A 23,970-nucleotide genomic window follows, 5' to 3' on the forward strand; every position below is an offset into this window, starting at 1 on the left:
CAAGTAGGTGCCATTTTGTTTCAGTCGCCGCAAAATCCAGCCGACTTCGTTATCTCATAACTTCATGAATATTGGTGTGTTTTTCGCTTGGCTCCACAGGCGCTGCCTGCTTCATTCCTTCCCACCGTCGTAGCTTCAAGGTAGCATCTCTCTGCAGGCTTTGGGGGGTAGTTTTGTGACAGGATTGATATCGGATCAACAGGAGCTCAGAGGGAACACGTCCTAGTCTGTGGCCATGTAGCCACGCCCCCTGCACACAAACTACTTGTTAATATCTTTTACTATTTGCTTCAAGTACACCCTTATCTTGTTTGACAGAATACTAATACTTTTGTATTTATGCGAGATCCTATAAATCGACCAGCAATCAGCCAGCTACTTGTGGAGATCATAGAGCACATTGGACAATTACCGGAGCACCTGACAAGATTGCCTGAATAAAACTAGTTTTTTCTTCCTTAAAAGTAATTACAGGCAAACATGTGGTCCATAGAGCATATTAGAGGTCCAGAAAGTGAGTAGATACAAGGACGTGTGGAGAGGCATTGATGATGGAGCCTCATGTATTGGTGCATAATATATGCTTGTTCTACATTTATCATTGTTTTTCTGATTTTGCTAATCCACACTCTGTATTTCATTGGTCCCAAGAAAGCAGGTTGTCCCTTTGATCCTCCCCACTCCAGTCACCTTGACAGAACTAGACATTGTGAGAAGGCCGAGGCCTTATGTGATTGTCCCTACTCCAGTAGCTCATGTGGAGGCACCAATTTCTCTGACAAGCGTCCCTATGATTCCCCCAGTAGGGAAAATGTATACTGATGTGTTTCATGATTTGCTTATACGAGCTCATTTGGCAAGAAAGAGACCTAAGAGAAGTATAAGGGAGGATGATTATGAATTAAATAATTATTTAGACAGTACAGCACATTTGGGGAACAACATGTGGTATCAGCACATGAAAGAGGTGGGAAAGAGAATTTCTGAGGAGGATTACTATGTATGTGCACTCCTCCCTTATGCTATGGGAAAGTCTAACATATCCATAGCGATTGAAATAGATGTGCAGACAGCTCATTGCCTAACTCACCTTGCACTCTGCATTGCAAGAGGTCAGTTCAGGGCCGAACGGCCTCCTTGATGTGGGTGACAGAATGGACAGCACCAGATGAAGATGATTATGTTCAAGATATAAAGACAAGAGAGAGAGCACTGTTTTGCTCTCCAAATGCGCACGGACACTTAATCGCCAGTACATGTGTAGAGCAAAGAAAAATAATTTGAACGCAGGTAGGCGAAGCAATGACTCACAGCCAAATATGCAGTTAGTGAAATAATGAGCACTTATACGGCTATTTATTCATAGCTTGGAAGCAACAAGTGATAACACAGAAATAAATAACAGAAAAGACAGAGAATTCAAAAGAAAATGCATCACCGTGGGCGTAACAGAATCCCTCATCTCGCCAGAAGCGGCTGGAAGACCCCAGTAACAGCCAGGCCGAGAGCACAACAGCCCACAGGTATTTCGGACAAATGCGTCCCCCTTCTGACTGAGGTCTTTGTGCTTATCTCGTCTGACCGCTGAGGGGTTCCGCATATATGCACTCCTCAAACAGGGGTGGCAATTTCTCGAACCTTCTAGCAATGCACTTGGGCATTGATAAGTGACCGTTGGTTGCCAGCTGGGTCAACCGACAGTAACCTCAAGGAGCAAAGCGCTTCCCTCCTCTCCTAAGAACAAACACCACGGAAAACAGTGCCATAACTCATAACAAGACATAACAAAACCAGCTTTCCCAGCAGAATGTCCTTGACTGGATGTATACCAGGTTTGGAAAGCATGTTTTTTCAGCAAAGCAAATTCAGCTCTCAGCAAAGTAAGTACAGCTTTTCACTGAGGCATGGAATAAATATCCATTATGGCTCTGAGTGCCCCCAGAATGCACTGCGCACCAGCGCCATGTTTTAGCTCAAGCATAACAAGCACACACCAGAAATCATGTGATAAGATATGAACAGCCTGGTATGAAGGGAGCAGGAATTGAATGGGAAGTAAACAGAAGACTCAATTGTCAAGGGAAGACTGAAGAAGAAATTTGAAGCTGCAAAGAAAGAGGTCAGATGCAGATCTGAGTATCAGTGTTTTCTCCAGACAGATGGGAAGAAGGTGTAGTCATACGCAGAGCTGCGGTAGTAACTGGTAATCGTAAACCAGTTATTCAACGAGTGGAAAATGGATGCAAACCTCTATGGCCTAGGCTTGCAAAACCTCTGACATGGGTCGAAGACAAAGGAGGTCCATTGCAGATAGTGCCTTTGGCTAGTGCAGAGCTATGTTTCAGGAACAATGGCATGAGAAAAGTTGTAGAGAAAAGACAGCGCGGATGAATCTTTGATGTGCCAGGAATGAAGGACGGGACAGTAGTGATAATGGATCACTACTGGACCTGTCAATCCAGAGCTTGTATGAAGCTGCCCAGAGATTGTGGAGGACTATGTTCTATGATTGTCCATGTTCCAGCATTTGTAATTCCTAAGAGTGACTTGAACATTGGCGAGTTTCCAAAAGCAGATGCTCAACCGAGGAAGAAGAGATCTGCTGAGCTCTTGAATCGAATGAAGAGGGAGAACTATTTGTCAGATAAATCGATAGAAGCTTTTGATGCCATTCCATATGAACATAAATTGTTTAGTCAGACTTCAGCAATATTCATGACAATCTTTATGCCCAGGATCCAGGTGATGATGAATGCTAAATGGTTACAAATAACCAGATTGGAGCTTCTGCAGACGATCAATACCACCATTAAAGGGTTTCAATGCTATGAAGGAGGAGCTGAGAGCCATAAGACTGATTGCTCTTCAGAATAGATGTGTCTTGGACATGATCACAACTATGGATGGAGGTGTTTGAGCCAAAATGTTGAGCCAAATTTTCCTCATTCCGCACCTCCCTTAAATATCTCCTCCATTCTCTGCCATGATTCCCCTTCCCCTTATCACTCCCCCTCTCCCACCCTCTCCCTCTTCCCCTTAATCACCTCCCTCCACACCCTCTTCCACTCCTCCTTTGCCCCTCCCGTTCCCTTTCTCCTCCTACCCATCCCTCCCTCTTTCTCCCAGTTCTATTCTCCCCCTTTCTCTAATTGCTGTACATGCTGTTTTGTTGGTCAATTCAAAATTGTTATTTGCTTCTACTGTTAATTTGTTATCGTTAAATGTACCCTGTTGTTAAAATGTGCCGCCCTTTGGCGTAAACCGCTATATAAACCTAATAAATACAATACAAAATTGGAGAATCATGTTGCACAGTCATACCTTCTCACGACGACAAGAATGGCACCTTGACAGAGGCCATAACGATGCTGACAAACCTACACGTCCAGATGGAAGATGAAGTGGAAGACATTGCTGATGACAGCTGGTTTGCGTCACTCTTGCATCAATAACCCTATTGATGCAATAGGTGCAAAACACCTATTAACCAATAAATACACACTGCAAAAAATCCAAACTCTGCAGAACAATGCCCTTAGAGCCGCCCTAGGAATCCCAAGAAGAGAGCATATCTCAGACGTCAGAAGACAATCTAAATGGCTATCCACAGCTGACAAAATTAAACTCAAAACAGCATCAGTGATTTTCAAAAGTATTAATGACCTAGCCCCCAAATACCTAACAGAAAGATTCAAAAGAAGAACTTCTAATAGACCTACCAGAGAAGCATATACCAACCAGCTAGCTGTGCCCCATTTAAGTTGAGCACAGCCAGAGGCACCAGCTTCCCTGTCAAAGCGGTCCAGCTGTGGAACTCCCTCCCATCTTCCTTAAGGTCCGACCAATCCTATCAACACTTCAGACTTAATTGTATTAAATGGCTCAAAGAAAATGACCTATAACTGACTAAACTAGGACTACTCACGTCTGACCCACCTGTTAATCTGCGGCTGAACGCATACCTCCATGTTCATCACCCCCCGCTTACTCCACCTTGTTCCTTGACACTCCATGTATACTGTGTATACACCTCTGTGTACAATCACCTGTGCATGTAACCATATATATTATCATCTTTTTACTGTCAATGCATCCTGTAACCTTCCTGAAATGTGTAACGGTAGCATGTAAGCTTAAAGTGTTCTTGAACACGTGCCCTGATACCTTCGGGTCTGGCGCGCGCTATAAAAAATAAACAAACAAACAAACGTCTATCAAAGGCAGAACTTAACTGCAACATTAAGATCCTCTCTAACACCTCATGTCCATGGCCCGACGATCACATCATCTCCTTCACTATCCCGAAGAACCTCCCCATAGACACATCCTCTACACAAGCACCTGCCGCTCTTACTAGAGAAACGCGCAACATCAAAGCAGAGAAACTATTACCCTTGATGCACCCCATTACCAAATACACGCATAACACTAGCAATTACCCATCTACTATGGTAGAGATCTACAACCAAACCCTCCTAGCTGCCATTCACAAAGTAGCACCAATAAGCATACGCAAAGCTAAACCACTAGCCCACCTAAACTCTCGGTTCACACCAAACCTCAAAACCTTGCGAAGTATGAAGAGAATAGCCGAGACAAACTGGAAAAAATACCCTACAGAATCTAACAAAGAAATCTTTACAGTTGCTTCCAAACTCTACAAAACTGCCTTCCTCCAAACTAAAAGCCACCATCCTCTCTGATAACTAAAAAACCACATCCCAATGCCTTCTCCTAGGCGACTTCAAACTGGGGCTCAAAGACCAACATGCCGCATCAATCGCTGGCACCTTGGCAGACCTAGGCTTCGATCAAAAAGTCACCCTCCCCACCCACAACAAAGGGAGGTCCCTTGATTGGGTGGCTGACTATAACTGTTTCCATGACCTCCATCTCTCCCCAACCATGGTCTGACCACTACCTCCTAACCTTCTCCATTAAGGCCCCAGCTCCGCCCACGCCCTCTTCAACCTTCTGGCCCCTGCCATTGCTACCAGGAACAAAGAAAACATCACGGCCGAAAAACTTGCCCCCCTTATTCCTCTGACTCTGAATTAGCTTACAGAATCCACCGGCCTCTTCACCCTTGTGGATGAATGCTACAAAATAATATCAGCACTGGATTCCATCGCCCCACTTAAACTAAGAAAAAGTAAACCCAAAAGGCATCTGAACTCATGGTTCACCCCATATCTGAAATCATTTAGACTCTAAAAAAGAAAATGCGAACAAACTTGGAGACAATCTCCCTCAGACAATAACAAGATCAACCTTAGCAAAATAACTTCACTCTACAAGAAAGAAATAATTTTAGCTAAGCAAGATTCTTACAACCAGAGAATCGCTCAAGCTAACTCTAGCATAAAATAATTGTTCACCATCCTTAAAGAGTTGGAAACCCCAATCCCAGTTGTAGGCACGTGCGTGAAGGACAAACACTGGTGCACCAGCATCCAAAACGCCCTCTCCAACAAAGTAACAGCCCTCCAGGTCAAGATCACCAACAAAAAAGAAACTCTCCTCCGCTCCACTCCCACAGCCAACATCAAAAACCCATATTCAAACCTTCACACTGCTTTAGTTTCTATAAAGTATCCACCATAGAGGTTGAAAAAGTCATACTTACCCTCAAACTGCCAGGGTGATCCATGCCCCTCGCAAATCATCAAAGATGCAGCTAGAGACCTCTCACCCTTTATCGTGAAGCTCATTAACTGCTCCATTTCTTCTGGGACTATCCCTAGCAACGTCAAAGAGTCCTGGGTTCTCCCACTACTCAAAAAGCAATCACTGGACACCTCAATACCAACCAACTACAGACCCATCACCGCAGTCCCCTTCCTGCTTAGAATCTTAGACAAGGTAGCTTACCTTCAAATACAGCACTATCGAGAACAAAACAGCCTCCTGGGAGTCCGCCAGTCCGGTTTTAGACCACAGCATGCGAGCGTAACGGCGCTAATTGACATTAAGGCACAAATTGACACTATTAGAGGCAATGGTAAAGCTGCTCTACTACTACTACTACTCGACTTCTCAGCAGCGTTTGATTTAGTAGACCATAAAATCCTCTGCAACCATCTGGACTCGGCAGCCCACTTCTCGCAAGAAGCGATAGGCTGGATACAATCTTTCCTAAACAATAGGACCATGCACGTCTTTTCTACCTTGGCATCGGCCGACCCCATCCCCATTACCTGTGGGGTGCCTCAGGGTTCCTGTGTTTCCCCCACCCTGTACAACATGTTCACAAAGCCCCTTTTTGATGACCTCAATGGTCTTGGTATCACCTACACTAATTATGCGGATGATACTCAGATCCTCATACCGTTGACGGGAGATTATGACAATGATTTGGCCTTGGTGAACAGGGTGTACCTCATCATCCAGGCATGGATGGCCTCTCATGGCCTATGCCTGAATGATGACAAGAGCGAGCGCTTAATCTTTGGTACCACCCACAACATCAACAAACTTGGTCCCAAATATACCAACTTTATTATAGATGGAAATACCATCAATGTAGCCAAAGAGGTCAAAATTCCAGGCTTTTACATAGACGCCACCCTCTCCTTCAACAAACAGGTCAATTCCATGGCCTCCTCCACAGCCTACACATGCAAATTAATTAGAGCTGCCAAACGCTTCCTTTCTACCAAGAGTTGCACCACCCTAGCCAGAGCCTTTTGTCAAAACTGGATTATTGTAACCGCCATATACATAGGGGTTAACAAATACATCACAAACAAAATCCAGATTTTACAAAATAACGCTCTTAGAGCTGCACTGAGCATCCCCAAAAAAGAACATATCTCCAACATAAGGAGATCCTACAACTGGCTCACCACAACACCACAAAAATAGCCTCACTCCCACACAAGTGTCTCAACAACGCCGCCCCATGATACCTCATAGACAGATTCAAGAGACACTCCTCTAACCATCCCACCAGAACCACTAGCTCCAACCTCCTTAGGGTGCCCAGATTCATATGTTCCAAAACGGGGGTAATAGCTTTCAGGTGAAAGCTGCCCAACACTGGAACTCCCTTCCCCCTGACTTCACGGTAGACCAAACATACTCACACTTCTGGCTCAAATACATCCCCTGGATTAAGGAAAATGACTGCTAACTCACAATCCGCCCACCATCAGCGACTCCCCACCGTCGTAACTGCTGATATTTGTCACATTTTTCTCACTTGTATCCTGTATTCTGTCTTCTGTATATATACATATGTATGTAACCAAGCTGAAAACCTCCTTATTGCTCTCTGTGCCCTGATACCTCTGGGTCTGGCGCTCATAAATAATCAAACAAACAAACAAACAATGAGAGAATTACTAAAGCCAACTCTGGCACTAAGGAGCTCTTCTCTATACTACGAGAACAAGACACAGCCTGGTGCACAGATATTCAAAAGCCCTCCTTGATAAAATCACCCTTTTACAATCAAAAATCGAAGTAAAAAGACTGAATTTATCACCTGACCAAACACTTCAGACTCCTTCATACACCCCCCAGAACTCCTACACACAATTTGAATTCACCCCAGACTCAACCTCTGAAGTATGGAAAATTATCATGAGCCTCAAACCTTCTAGGTTCCAAGGCAACATTTGCCCAGTCTCGCTCATTAAAGACGGCGCGATTGAACTTACTCTTTTCATCACTTCACTAATCAATGCCTCTTTTGAAACAAGCAATGTCCCATCTAAGCTCAAAGATGCGTTGGTCCTCCCTTTGCTCAAGAAACCTACCTTAAACCCCAACATGCCTGCAAACTACCGTCGCATAACAACGGTACTCTTCCTCCTTAAAATATATGACCAGGCAGCTTATCTGCAAATTCAAAACCACCTGGAAACGAAAAAACCTCCTAGGCCTCTGCCAATTCAGCTTCTGGCCAGGACATGGCACTGAATCAGCCCTATTGGATCTAAAAATACAAATGGATGAGATCAAAGACAATGTCAACTTAGCACTCCTGCTCTTACTAGACCTCTTAGCAGCCTTTGATTTAGTCAACCATAATATACTCTGCAACCATCACGCTTTGGCGGCCCATTTCTCAACCAAAGCCATGCATTGCATCCAGTCCTTCCTATCCAATAGAACTATGAGGTTCTTTGCACCCACAGCGGCAGCAGTCCCAGCACCAGTCTCCTGCAGAGTTCCACAAGGATCTTGTGTTTCCCCCCACACCTTATAACATTTTTACTAAACTTTGTTTCGACCATCTGGTTGACTTGGGTGTCACCTACACTAACTATGCAGACGACACCCAAATGCTCATACCGATTATAGGCACATACGACACGGATTCAAAACTACTTGATGAAATCTACCAAACTATCCAGGCCTGGATGGCTATACATGGCCTTTGCCTAATTGATGAAAAAACAGAGTTACTCCTCATAGGGCCTCATTAGGACCCAGGCGGTAAGGGGTTTACGGCGGCGTAAACAGCGCCGACCCTTACCGCCTGATTCCGAGGTCCCTTAGCGCCATGGAGGTTTTAACACCTGCTTTTAGCTTTTAGCAGGTGTTAAAATCCATGGCGCTAAGGGACCTTGTTGTTAATTACGCCACCGTAATTTACGGTGGCGTAATTAACGCCTTCCCCACTCCCATTATGCCCTATGGGGCAAAAATGGGAATGGGGAAGGGTAAATGGGTTAATGGGAACTTACCGCCCCACTCATCTTGGAATGGGGCGGTAAGTCCGCCAACCACCATGGCGTAAACATAGTTTACGCCATGGTGGTAAAGGTACGACCCAGGCGGTAACTTACCGCCTGGGTCGTAATGAGGCCCATAGACTCTTAAAACTGCCTAAACAATCTAGGCGACCACTTTAAATCCTTAGCTATTGATGGAATCACTATCTATGTCTCCAAGGTACTAAAACCCTTAGGCGTCCATGTCGACTCACCTCTCACTAACTAGACATGTCAATGCTACGGCATCTGTGGCAGCCTACACTTCTAAGCTCATCAATACCTGCAGACCCTTCTTGTCCTCTGACAGTTGTATCATGCTAGTTAGAGCCCTTATCTTATCCAGACCAGACTACTGTAACATAATGTACACAGACACTAACAGCTGCAACCTAAAAAAAACTTCAGGTGATTCAAAACAACACCTTAAGAGCAGCCGTCACAAAACTTAAAAACAATCACATCACCAATGTGAGAGGGAATGTTCTCTGGCTGCAAGTGCATGATTGAATCGTATGCTAAACCCTCTCACTGATGCACAAGTGCCTATCCAACCCTGCTCCCAAACATCTATCTATCAAATTCCACAGAAACCACTGCAACAGACCCATGCGATCAGCCCGCAGCATCTACTCACCATACCTAGATGCAAACTACAGAAAGCAGGGGGGTAGCAGTTTCCCAGTGGTAGCCACCAAACAATGGAACACTCTACCTCGGTCACTAAGAGCTGGACCTTCTGCAAACATCTGAAAATGTGGCTTTTCACACAAGTGCTGAAACTCATCCTCTCCACAATCCGACACTAAGCCACCAACACTACCTAATTGTATGCCCTACCTACCACCTATATGACCCAGCACTGTTGAACTGTATGCTTTACTTTGCAGAGAAATGTTAACTTCTCCCACTCAAATTTGTACAAACTGACTGTTACTATGATGTATTGGCCTGTGCACTTATCCACTGTGAAATATCTATTACATGTCAAAAATGTGCACCCAGGTTCCCCAGAGCTTGGTGCGCTATACAAATATCAAAATAAATAAATGTCACAGACTGAGAAAACAGAACTAAAAGACCTCTGGGATGACATATCATCTGGCAAAAACCTGCCACAAAGATTGTACAGCTTCAGTATAAAAATGCTCCTGTAGAGAATGCTGGTGTTATGAAGCTGCAGACCATTTAATAGATACAGCCTTTTATGGCAAATCTGAACACATTGTCTGGCTAAACCTTGGTCATGCTTCATCCCGAAAAAAGAGTACAAAAATCCTGCCAAGAGATAGAAACAATAGCCCCAAATGATCCCAACAGCCAGGACATTTAAAAAAAAACAATTTAATTGACGCATACTACCTAAACAGAAGTACTGCTCTGGAAAACATGTGCTTGTATGACATAGCCCAAAACTACTCCTGTAGAAACAATTCCCCACCAGATGAGACAACTGGCAAACATTCAGTCTCAACTTGTGAAGGAAGCCTAGTAAAATTTACCAGCCTCATTAATCATATAAATATACCATTTAAATATCCGCAACATAGAGAGCTGTATTACATGGCCCTACTGCAACTTTTTAAACCTTGGAGAAAAGAAGATTTATTAGGTGACTGATTCATTTGAAGCTGCATTCAAAGCAAATGAAAGCAGTATAACAAATGTAAATTTCAAACAATGCAAAGACATGTTGGACCATAAACACCAACAAGAGGAGGAAATTGAAGCTCAACTAGATAAGGCACTCCTGGGGGCAGCCAACCTTCCCTTACAGGAAGCCAAGAACCACTTGGAGTACCACTCATTCTAAATGAAGCAGAAATAGCCATGGCTGAGGTAGAAAATACCATGTGTCGATAAAAACAATCTGAAGAAGACTTGTCAGTGCTCAAATCACAGCTAGATGATGAACAAATCACCATTTATCTAGAAGTCACTAAAGAAATTGAACATGGTTTTAAACAGTGAACTAAATAAAACGTGGCTGTAAACATAAACTTCTGCCCCTGTATGTAAGTGGTGAAGCTGGTCCTTAGAATAATACAAATTATCAGCAGAGGCTGCTACCTAAGTACGCAGCATTCTGAAACAAATGAAAGTGTTCCTAATGGATGTAGTAAGCATGGTTTCCAACCTTATGTTCGCTTTAATTCATCTCCAAATGCAAGAAGTCCTAAAAACCTACAAAGAACTGTTTGGAGGAAAACACGTTATTGTTTTCGGACACCTCCTACAGTTAACACCAGTAAAAGGTCAACCTACTTTCAAAACATTAGGACACAAACAATGCTGCAACAGACTTGGCAGCATTGGAAATGTAAATCTCTGGCAACATTTTCAGTACAGGGAACTAACTTAAAACATGCGTCAGTCTGCATACCAACTATTTTAACATTTTAAAAAACAATACAACTGTTCTGCTTACTAAACATGAAAAATCCATCTTAAATAGCAGACTAATCCATGAGCTATATGGGCGAGACACATTTACTCCTGATGTAATGGAACAATTAACTCAACAAAATATAAAATGCATGTCCTTAATGCCAACCCTTGCAAGCTGCAGTTAATTCAACGAGACAATGCTAAACAAGGAAATGCAACCCATACTGCATATCGGCTCCACAGACAAACTAGAAGTGCACAGCATGCCACTCCCTATGTGTTAACAAGAAACAGCACAACTGAATAGCTTAGAAAATTCTAGTTCTAACACAGCTGAATTGGAGAATATATTAATTTTGTGCCGAAACTGCAGAGTAATTCTAAAACGTAACCTTGATGTAGAACAAGGTTTAGTCACTGTAGCAATTGGTAAAGTTGTTGACTTCCAAACACATCCACATGACAACAACATTCAGTTTGTCAACATCCACATTGACAAACTTGCAGGAGTAAAAAAAACATTGGCTGCACAATAGCACGTTTCCTTCTTTTAAAAGGCATGTACGTACGCAGACAAACATTTTCTCCATCTCTTGCATATGCTGACACTATTCACAAATCACAAGGTGTAACCGTAGATCACGCATTGATTGACATTGGCAGCACAGTCTTTAAGGAAGGTATGAGTTACATAGCACTTTCATGTCTGCATACACTCAATGGTCTATTCCTAGTTAACTTTGATGCAAACAATGTAAACGCTGACATTCCTTGCATCCTAGAATAAAACAGGCCATGTACACTGTACACCACCCATTTAGATATGGACTGTTTACCTCAAAAAATGTAAACCTTTTAAAAGAAAACTAATGTAAACAGAATGTACAACATATCTCCCAAGAATACCACTAAAGAAACAATGACCAACTCCTCCAACAAATAATACTACCACCAAACTGTCTAGTACAAACTCAACTGCACGTCCATCAGAAAGCAAAGAGACAAATGTCTCTTCTCAAAAGAAATCTGCAGGCCCATCAAATGATGCACAGACAGAACTCTCTGTTCCATTTAAATTCAAGATCACAACTGGAGTAAATTGCTATGCAAGTGTAACAATCAATCTTCCCTTCCACTTGCCACTGCTTGTTCACAACATTTACTTAAACAGCTTAGACCAGTTGCGTTTACAAATCCTTGTCCTTCATAGAAACGCCACAAATAATCCTGACAACACTTAGTGTTTCCGGTATAAGTCAAGAATTGGACTACTGTGCAGGAATGGTGAAATGCACCATAAACACACAGCAAGATCCACAAGAATCCCTAATGTACTTACTACAAATACTGGAAAGCAAAAACATCCCAATAAATGAAATGCTCCAAATTGCATACATGTGGTAACATACATGCACTCTCTGCAACCATGTTTCACAAGAGCACATCCCTAATGAACGATTTGTACATGTATCAATACCAAATTGTGAATCCATTCCATTTCACCAGCTTCTGCAGAATGCAAATCGTGGCATATTATGCAATTCCGACAATCATTCTGGCATGCAAATCAACTCACAGAGCCAATATCTCATACTAATGCTTCTAAGAGTGCAGATGGTACCAAAAATAACTATAAGCTTACTGGCTTCAAAAAAGGTCAAGTTCTCTTGGGAAGAAAACCTTCACAACAGTAGGTATAATATACCACACTGGTGCCAAAACCACTTCAAGGCACGATACTGCATATGTAAAAAAAATAAGTGGTTGGTTTGATTGTAACAACACCTCTGTTATTCCAAAACATCGGTTACCAGCAAATCTAACAAATGTCTACTTAATATTCCTACAACCCAAATTTACTCACTAAAGTGTAGCACAATAAACAGTTAGAATACGCCAACAGGTATCTAACTACATCCATAATATTACAATGATACTTTTAAAGATCAAGATAGTTGGAATACGCCAGCGGGTATATAACTACTTAGAAAATACCCTTTATTGCAATACACTTGAAATACACCATCACAATTCTCGTTATTATATAACTTCTTCTAAACTCTAATGTAGTTAGAATATGCCAACAGGTATCTAACTACTTTGAACATTTCCTTAATAACAACACACTTCAAACACACTATCACACTTACACTCGCATAATTGTAGTGTTTATTTTTAATCCTCTATGGATTTATTTCACCCAATGATTATTGAAGTCAATACAACAGTGTAGCCCACACAAATGTTGTACCAAGCCGAGTACATAGAATGTACTTTTTGAGCGTCAGAAAAAGTAAATGTATATGTAAAATTGTATGCGATTAAAACTTTTCCACTATCCTGTGTAATAAATTATGCTGTTTTCTTTTCTCACAGAAAATGAAGCAGAGATTCCAGCTTTACTACTGTATTCAACTAAGTAACCGTACCAAGTGTAAACAAATACATATTCCATAAGCACTAGGCTTAATTGTACAACATTCATAAATACCACATACTTTATACTTCCCCTAAAGTACTTATATTTACTATACACATTACTATAATGGTTGTGGCCAGTGGCCAGATATTTGGTGCCGAGGCAAAAGATTTTGGGAAAATCTACCCCTTCCTTTCTTAAAATCCACATTTATTTGGAAGGTCTTTTAACCCAAGCCAAAGTGGCCTATGGCTTAAATCGATTAAAACGGATTTGAGACATATTGAAATTTACAGACTAAGCTTGATTCAGATTGTGAGCCATCTTTTTGGATGAAAGAATAGTTCAAGCCAAGTAAAAACCTTTCTTCAAAGTTTTGAATTAGCTTTCAAGTCGAGCAATTTAAGGCTTGTCCATCCCTAGTTTAGCACCTTTTCTTCTGTTTAGTAATGTAACAGCCAATGTCATCTACATAATAGAGTGCCCCTGCGGCCTCCACTATGTAGGAAAACCACAAGACAAATCCACAAAAGAATAGGCGAACATCGATCCCGAATCAGGTGTAAGTCTTTAACAACTCCCATGGTCCAACATTACATGGAACACCACCATGGTCCAGATGCAATCCTATGGTGGATTGTTGATTCAGTTCCTAATACCACCAATGCCTCGAACTCTCTAAATCATATGGAGGCTTGGTGGATTTTTAAACTGAAAACCATCACCAATGGGCTGAATGAGGCAGAACCCATTGGACCACATGACTAAAAGGCATTGTACACAGACTCCATGCCCCCTAGTTTAGTGGGCTACACATAGCCGCCATGCAAATTATTGCCCCAACCACAGAGCTCCCTCCTCTGGCTAAATATCATCACAACTGTGCTTGCACACGTGGTCTATGCGCAGCACTTTATGTACATGCAGGCTTGATATCAGCGCTTGTGATGCTTGAGCTAAAACATGGCGCTGGTGTGCAGTGCATTCTGGGGGCACTCAGAGTCATAATGGATATTTATTCCATGCCTCAGTGGAAGCTGGACTTGCTGAAAATCATGTTTTCAACGTTATTCGTTGCTGAAACTGGTATGCATGCCTCAGCCAAGGACACAGCGCTGGGAAAGCTAGGATCCACAGTTGCCAGCTGGTACCCGATAAGAAGGTATGTTATTCCCGTGCCAAGGTTGAAGATGAGTTATGGAATTGTTTTCCATGGTGCTTTAGGAGAGGGAAGCGCTTTGCTCCTTAGGGTTAGTGTCGGTTGACCCGGCCGGCAACCAGCGGTCACTCATCAATGCGCAAGTGCTAATGCCAGAAGGTTTGAGAAATTGCCACCCCTTTTGAGGAGGGCATATATGTGGAGCTCTGGAAAGGTCAGGTGGGAAAAGCACAAAGACCTCAGTCGGAGGGGGTACGCCTTGTTCCGAAATCCCTGTGGGTTGTTGTGCTCTCAGCCTGGCTGTTACTGCAGTCTTTCAGCCGCTTCTGGCGAGATGAGGAATTCAGTTACGCCCATAGTGATATATTCTTGCTAACTTACCATTTGTTCTGTGATTTATTTCTGTGTTATCACTTATTGCTTATGTATGTTTAACTATGAATAAATAGCCATATAAGTGCTCCTTATCCTCTAGTTGCACGTGTGTGTGTAAGTCATTGCTTTGTCTACCTGCGTTCAAAGTATTTGCTCTGCAAATGTACTGGTGATAAATAACTGTCCGTGCACTCTTGGCGAGCAATACATAATTTGGCGACGAGGATGTGATATTTGTGATGAATTGCTCCAAATATTAAAGAATCTGTTTGAACGCAGATAGGCTTAGCTTACATTGCAAGCGAATATTTGTTTTCATTTGGCAGTGAGTGTAAAGACTTTATTAATCTGTTTTTTTGTGTGTGCATGCCTGCACGAGTGAAGGAGTGACTGCAAAGGAAAAAGAAAAAAAGAGGTTTTGTAAATTACTGTAATGATGAATATTTTGTTCAGGAAAAAGGGCGTTCCCGCTGGCAGTGTATGTTCCGATGTTATGATCCCAGGGTGGACTAAGGGCCCATATGATAAGTTGGCCCAAGTGTGGGCATGTGGCACTGGCTTGAGTGAAACATGGGATGATGGTTTAGGGGACGCGGCTCCGTCAGAAGTAATGTTTTGTTTACAACATATTTCAGTAGATAGAGGAAAGGAATGCGCCGCGCGAGTCAGGCGGGGTTGGGTTCTCCTGCATGCCTACAGAAAAATACATTAGAAAAATGTGGAAATGAAAGAGCATATTTTGCGATTAGAAAAAGAGTTGGCTGCTGAACGGCAGATTGTGTTGATGCAGCAATTACAAATGAAGCTTTTTAAAGACAAGGCTGATAAATATCAGGCTGTGGCAGAGAGGTCAGCAGTTAGAGTAGCCCGGTACAAATAAAGGAAAAGATGGGGGGGGTTAACCAAAGAAAAGTGGCAGCTGTAATCGCTACAGCAGGTGTGGATTGGGACCCTGATAAGTGGGATGGAGACATTTTTGACTCAACAAGCCCAGAGAGCAGCTTGGCAAGTGAGTCAGATTCCAAAACGGAACTTAATCAAAAGACAGTGGCGGCTAAACCAGCTAGAAGACGGTGTGCCGGACCCCACCCGCAGAATCCTGCAGGCGGGGTTGTGGATTTAACCACTCTGGAAGATTACACTCAGCAGGAGGTTGTGGAAATACCTTGTTTAATGCAAAAGTCAGGGGAACCTTTACTGACATGGATGCTAAGATTGCTAGATGGAGGCACTGCAGTGTTGTTGGTGGATTCCACAAACTCACTGCGCTTTTTGCCTTTGTCAACTGACACCAGTGTAAAGGAGGTCTTAATAGCAGGGCCGCCCCCTTAGGATGACGGGCAGGCTTCACAGGTGTTGCACCTAGCGGCTCGACATGTAACCGCAAGTATCCTATTACCACAGACTGGCCTAGCAAGGAGAAAATGTGGTACACTTTGTAAGAAGCAATTCAAAAGGTCAGAGAGCATGCTATGAAGGAGGCAATTCACATAGATGCACCAGGGCACATGGGGGCCGTACCGCTTTCAGTTTCAACCAGGAATATGGCGATAAGAACCGCCCCACTCGCATACAAACGTGTCATTATGATATTGCTAGTAGGTATGACGGGCAAACCCACTGATGAAGTAGTGGATGCCATCCGGCAACTGGCAGACTTAGGCGAGTGGGACAAGAGTGATGACAAGCTGCGGGAGAGAGAGGGGCATAGTGAGAGAAGAACTGAAGGCAGGAGGCAAGAAAGTAGAGACTCCCAAGTGTCCCGGAAACACATGTTTTTGGCCTTGCTAAAAGATGGTGTGCCACGAGAAGAAATTGATGGCATTGAAACCAAGGTAATGTATGAACTGTACAAAAAGAGAGAGCGTGCAGCCAAAGAGCGCTATGAACAGGTCAAGAAACAGGTGGTTACTAAGCCACAGAGGGACGCCTTACCTTCTGCCCCTCCTGAGGAAGAACAGGAAGAAAGATCTATGGGGATTCCTTCCCTGTACCAGCCAACATATGCTGATTTAAGGAAGGTGGTGAGTGCAATGTTAGAGGCAGAGTCAGGTTACACTCATTCAAAATTTGACTAGGGTTACGGCCAAGCTCCGGCAGCGTCCGCTCGCATAAAAGTTGATAGGCGGCCCCATGTTAATGTTAAGATTTTTTGGGGGCTGGGAAATACGCAAGGGGTGCAAGCATTGATAGACACCGGGGCGGAGGCCTCTCTGATTCATGGAAATCCAACACGATTCAAAGGCAGACACTTTACCATTACAGGACTAGGGGGGAAGGAGACCCCAGCAGTACAAACTGAGGTGGAGATGAAAATAGGCAATTTGACTATGCAGAAATACCAAGTGTTGATTGTTCCGATACCCAAGTACATAATTGGCTTTGATATTCTAGAAGGATTGACTTTGGGACTTGGTGGTAAAATGTATCAGTTTGGGGTGAGTGCATTGACCTGCACACCCATTACCGGAGGCAAATTGAAGATGCCCCCAGTGCAGGTGCCTGTGGCAACCAAGCAAGTAGCAATGAAACAATACCCCATTCCCGGAGGGCACAAGGAAATTTCAGACACCATCAAAGGGTACATGGAGGCGGTAGTGTTACGCCCTATTACTACCGCGTTGAACAAACCGCTCTGGCCTGTCAAAAAAGGGGACGGGTCTTGGAGGATGACCGTGGATTACCGCAAGTTAAATAAACACACTCCTCCCTTAGTGCCTGCAGTCCCAGATGCCATTACCCTGATTGAGAATGTCCAAAAGTTTGAAGGGACCTGGTATGCAGTGGTAGATATAGCCAATGCATTTTTCTCTGTGCCAATTGCTGAAGAATGCCAAGAGCAGTTCGCATTTTCTTGGAGCGGGCGTCAGTACACCTTCACGAGGTTACCTATGGGGTACATACATAGCCCGACTATCTGTCACCGGCTGGTGGCAGAGCACTTAGACAAGATACCGTGTAAACCTGATATACAAGTTGCTCACTACATTGATGATATCTTGATTCAGGGCAAGGATGAGGGAAGTGTGCAAAATGAGTTAGAAGTTATTATAGAAGGATTGAAGAAGGAAGTGTGGGAGATTAACCCAAACAAAATTCAAGGGCCAGCTGAGACAGTGATCTTCCTAGGGATTCAGTGGCATAATGGGCATCGAGAGATGGTGCCGAAAGCCCGACAGAAAATACCGGAGTTCACCACTCCAATGAACAAAAAGCAAGCTCAGCAGGTCATAGGGCTGTTTGGGTTTTGGAGACAGCACATTCCCCATTTAGGGCAGATCTGGCCACCCTCTACAAAGTGACATGAAAGAAATATGAGTTTCAGTGGGGGTCGGAGCAGCAAAAAGCATTTGATTTGGCAAAAGACACTGTGCAGCAGGTGCTTTATTTGTGGCCATTGAAGGAAGGTGAAGTGGAATTGAATGTGTCTGTGCAAGACAATTACGCTAACTGGAGTGTGTGGCAGAAACAAGACAGGAAACATGTGCCATTGGGGTTCTAGAGTCGTAAGTTGCCCGATGCTGGTAACTCAACACTCCATTCGAGAAGCAGTTGCTGGCATGTTACTGGGCCCTTGTCGATACTGAGCAAATGACAGTGGGGCATGATGTATTGATGAGGCTGGAAATCCCGATTATGCAATGGGTGTTGAGCTCTCCTAAAACACACAGAATAGGACATGCTCAAGAAGCCAGTATAATTAAAAGGAAATGGTATGTTCAAGACAGAGCTAAATCAGGGAAAGGTGGGGTTGCAAAATTACATAAGCAAGTAGCCAACATACCACCCTCAGATTACATACCACGGGAAGTGTCTGAGAAACGCAAGTCTCCCGTGAAATGGGGAGTACCGTATGGCGATCTGACCGTAGAGCAGACAGAGCATGCCTGGTTTACAGATGACTCGGCTCGATATGTGGGAACCGAGCGATACTGGAAAGCGGTGTCATACAATCCCAAGACTAAAAAGATTTTGACAATGTCAGGGAAAGTGAGGAGCAGTCAGTTTGAAGAACTTTACGCAGTTTACCAAGCATTGAAACAAGAGACCCCTGGTCGATGTCACTTGTACACAGATTCCTGGTCAGTGGTGAATGGGTTGGCGGTGTGGCTGCCAACCTGGCAAAAGAATGGGTGGAAGATTCATTCAAAAGAGTTGTGGGGAAAAGAACTGTGGGATGATATTGCGGAAATGTTATCACAAAGTGAAGTCACTGTGTATCATGTGGATGTGCATTGTGCTACAGATTCATTAGAACGTTGGTTTAATTCTGTTGCAGATGAACACACAAAGATTTCATCTGTGGATGCGCAGGTAGACGATTTGGAGGGTTTGGCCAAGTGGGCTCACCAGAAATGTGGGCACCTTGGAGAAAAGGCTACTATCAGGTGGGCACAAGCTCGAGGAATCAGTATTCCTTTAGAGGTAGTGAAAACAATCATTTTGCAATGTCCGGTGTGCCAACACCAACAGCATAGTCCTATCCCTCAGATTGTCCAAAGCACATTGCGGAGAGGAAAGTTATCAGGTCAAATTTGGCAGATCGATTATATCGGTCCTCTGCCAATCAGCAAAGGCTGTTGGTATGCTGCACCAAACGTGCTACACAACTGAACACCATTAAGTTGTTAGATCAGATCACGTTGCATTACGGAGTGCCTTTGCAAATTCAGAGTGACAATGGGTCACACTTCAAAGGCAAATTGATTCAGGAATATTGTCAGGAAAAGAGTATTGAGTGGCTCTACCACGTCCCCTATCACCGCAAAGCGTCAGGATTAATTGAAAGGATCAATGGTTTGTTGAAAGAACAGCTGCGCAAATCTGGAGATGGTAGTTCAGCAGGCTGGCGTGATCGTGTGTTTTATGCGGTGCAAGTGCTAAACAATAAGCCTGTGAATAATCATGAGACTCCATTGTTGCAACTAATAACTCCTACTTTACAGATTCAACCCAACTGAGAGACTCTATTGTACTGAGAAATGACCCCGGGTTCTTTAGCTCCCTATCGGGCGACTCCAGAGTCAGCAGGGGTAGACTTGCATTCTCATGAAGAAATCAGATTAGACCGGAGAGGGATTGTTGTGATTGAAACAGGGATTGGAATACAAATTCCTCCAGAGCATATTGGATGGATTGCCCCAGATCTGGATTAGCATTGAAGGGAGTTCCAATGCTGCGAGGGGTCATTGACGCTGATTATCAAGGCGAGATCAAGGTCATCTTAATGAATAGTGGGGACCAAGTGTTACTGATTCCTAAGGGCAATCGGGTGGCCCAGTTGATTATTGTTCCTGTTAAGTTGTCCATAATCAAAAAGGTGGATCCTCCCACAGTGTTAACTACTCGTGGGCACGTGGTTTTGGCTCTTCAGACAGTATGGTAACGGGTGCAAAGGTGTGGGTTGAAAGACCAAGTGGCCCACCGGTGCCTGCAGTTGTTATTGCATCACACAAAGACCAGGTAGTCTTAGTAAGGGAACCCAGCAAAGAAAAATGGCAGTATGTGCCCGCAGACAAATGTTACCTTAGAGAGTGATTTCCAACACTGATATCTGTTTTCTGGGTTTGCCTTGTAGATCCTGTGTCTGGCCGGTGTAATTGTGGTACTAAATGGACTCCGTTTGGGAGAGTCAAACGGCATGCTGCTACCCATGAGAAATGTCACATCTGTGCCATTGATCCATGGTAAACTGAGGATGATGAGCAATGATGTCCGAAAGCAGCCCTATGCCGATGCCGAAAAGACAGCCAGACCGAAGAAATGGATTAGTGGAATGCAGCAAGCACGTCAGGTGCAAGCGCAAACAACGCTGATGCCAGCTATGGAAGAGATGTCTTTAGGACGGCAAAGATATTCCCTGATGATTACCCAAACGGAGAATATGTGGACATATTTGGCACAACAGATACTCAACATTACGCACTTTTGCCTTACTGATGTGCCCAAGGCTGAAGCTTTGCTGACTACTTGTTTAGGAGTGGTGCTGATGCCAGTTCCGGTTCTAAAGCACATTTTTGGCGTCATGCACCATGATTCTGCGGTACAAGATTCTGACGTCAGACAGTCCGTTTCTGTCTACGAGTATTGCCGGTTTTGCCAGGAAACAGATCGCAAGTGGAGAAACCTGACACAAATTATAACCTAGAAAATAACTCAAGGCGATGTGTGTTATTTTATGACCTGCCGACCTAGTGAAATTGGGAAATGCCAACAGCTGAATTTAACGAAACAGGGAAATCAAACTGTATTTGAGAAAACGGTTGTGTTCACGAGTTCCAAGCACATGTAACAGTGTGAACAACACTATGTCTTGCAATCATACAGCGATAGCTGCCAGTCATCTAAATCATATGAAACTTCCAACAGAATGGCTCTTCTCATGTGGCAACATCACATACACTTACATTCCAGCTAACATTTCCGGAGGTCCATGTGCCTTAACTCGACTAGGACTAATGATGTTCCCTTTACACGCAGCAATGTCTCGAAGCAAAAGGTCAACTTTCGAATCTGCGGGATTATCTCCAGATTGTGATTCACATGTGCATTTGCTATCAGAGACTCAGGTTTTAGCATTAGCCCTTTCATTAGTGGGAATTTGGGGTTTAGCTGCTGGGGGTTACCAATCTTTAATGAAACTATCATGTTTAGTAGTAAAAGGACTTAATCATACTTCTCAAGCATTAGAAGAGTTGCACCTTGATGGCAAAGTTATTAGAAAAGCAACTTTGCAAAACAGGGCAGCCGTTGATTATCTATTGCTGAAACATAATTTGGGTTGTAACGCAGTTGAAGGTATGTGTTGTTTTAATCTAAGTGAACATTCACGATCCATTGAAAGTCCTATTCGAGGTATGAGGGACCTAATTTCCCAAGTGTCTCAAGATCATACTGGGAATTGGTGGGATTGGTTATTTTCATGGATTCCTTATATTTGGGGTACACTGTGTTACGCTTTTGCTTGCATTTGTATTATATTATCTATGATAATAGCTGGTTGTTGTTGTATTCAATGTATTCCCAACTTAGTTCTGATGTTTCGTCGGTTTCAAAGACCGGCTCCTCTACCACTGGGCTATGGCAAGTAAATATCCAGGGGTGGATTGTGATGCTTGAGCTAAAACATGGCGCTGGTGCGCAGTGCATTCTGGGGGCACTCAGAGCCATATTGGATATTTATTCCATGCCTCAGTGGAAGCTGCACTTGCTGAAAAACATGTTTTCAATGTTATTCGTTGCTGAGACTGGTATGAATGCCTCAGCCAAGGACACAGCGCTGGGAAAGCTAGGATCCACAGGTGCCGGCTGGTACCCGATAAGAAGGTATGTTATTCCTGTGCCAAGGTTGAAGATGAATTATGGAATTGTTTTCCGTGGTGCTTTAGGAGAGGGAAGCGCTTTGCGCCTTGGGATTACTGTCAGTTGACCCGGCAGGCAACCAGCGGTCACTCATCAATGCGCAAGCGCTAATGCCAGAAGGTTCGAGAAATTGCCACCCCTTTTGAGGAGGGCATATATGCGGAGCTCTGGAAAGGTCAGGTGGGAAAAGCACAAAGACCTCAGTCTGAGGTAGGACGCCTTGTTCCGAAATCCCTGTGGGTTGTTGTGCTCTCGGTCTGGCGGTTACCGGGGTCTTTCAGCCGCTTCTGGCGAGATGATGAATTCAGTTACGCCCATGGTGATGTATTCTTGCTAACTTACTATCTTTTCTGTGATTTATTTCTGTGTTATCACTTATTGCTTATGTATGTTTAACTATGAATAAATAGCTGTATAAGTGCTCCTTACCCTATAATTGCCCGTGTGGGTGTAAGTCATTGCTTCGTCTACCTGCGTTCAAAGTATTTGCTCTGCAAATGTACTGGTGATAAATAACTGTCCGTGCACTCTTGGCGAGCAATACAGCGCCACAACAGACATCTACCATGATCTGCCCCGTTTTGCTAGATACAGCTCCCTACAGAAAAGTGACAACAGGCACAGACTCTCACTCAGATTCATAGAGTATTCAGTGAAATAAATCTGACATTACCCAGCACCACCCAGTTTTGATGCCAGGTTTCTAAGTTTGCTTGCAGTGAACACACCCGGCCGCAGATTCTCTGCACGGGACAGCTCTAAGCATAACGTGTTACCCTGGTAATACGACTCATCCCTGTCGCGCATGCGCTGATTAGAAACACTAATTAAGTGCACGCATGCGCATTGCCTTGATCTCTACACAGCTCAGCGTTCTTTTAACAACGCGAGCAGGATCCCGCTTGTTCGCAGTACAGCAAGCAACTCATTGCACCATTTTCGAGCGGGACACAAGCCCGCAGGTAAGAGCTTTCTCCCAGACATCCATCCTGCCTAACTTTATCCCACGTAGATCTAACGCGTTTCCTACATCAGCTCCCGTATGCTTCTCACCACTCCAGGCAGTGCATCATGGTGACTCTAACTGAATCAGCCGCTGCCATAATGAAGTAAATCCTGCATGGTTTCAAGACAAGCCAGCAAATTAGGTCCACCCAACAAGGTGAGAAAACTGCTTCTGCCACTTACCATAGGTACTGCTATCTTTGTACCACATAACCTATAGATGCCACAGTGCCCCTATATACCAGACATCTGTTTATTTCCTTGTCTCATAGCAGTCGCGGTTTTGGAAAACTTTTGACCCCCATAACGCTCAACTCTTCACATGTGGATGACACAACCTAAGGATTCACCACGTACAATACCTTAAAGGTCAATCCTCTGCTATCCTGTTTTTAGTTCTCATAGGTGTACTACAATTATGGTATTTTTATGTCTTGTACATAGTTTCAATTAACAACACCAGGCACTAATAGAGCGCCTTACCTATTTTATTTCCCACTTATAGGGAGACCTACTCCCGGCCCAAGAAGTAGGCATCCCGC

This window comes from Ambystoma mexicanum, chromosome 3q (genome assembly GCF_040938575.1).
Source record: "Ambystoma mexicanum isolate Mex_15411 chromosome 3q, UKY_AmexF1_1, whole genome shotgun sequence".
Lineage (NCBI taxonomy): Eukaryota > Metazoa > Chordata > Amphibia > Caudata > Ambystomatidae > Ambystoma > Ambystoma mexicanum.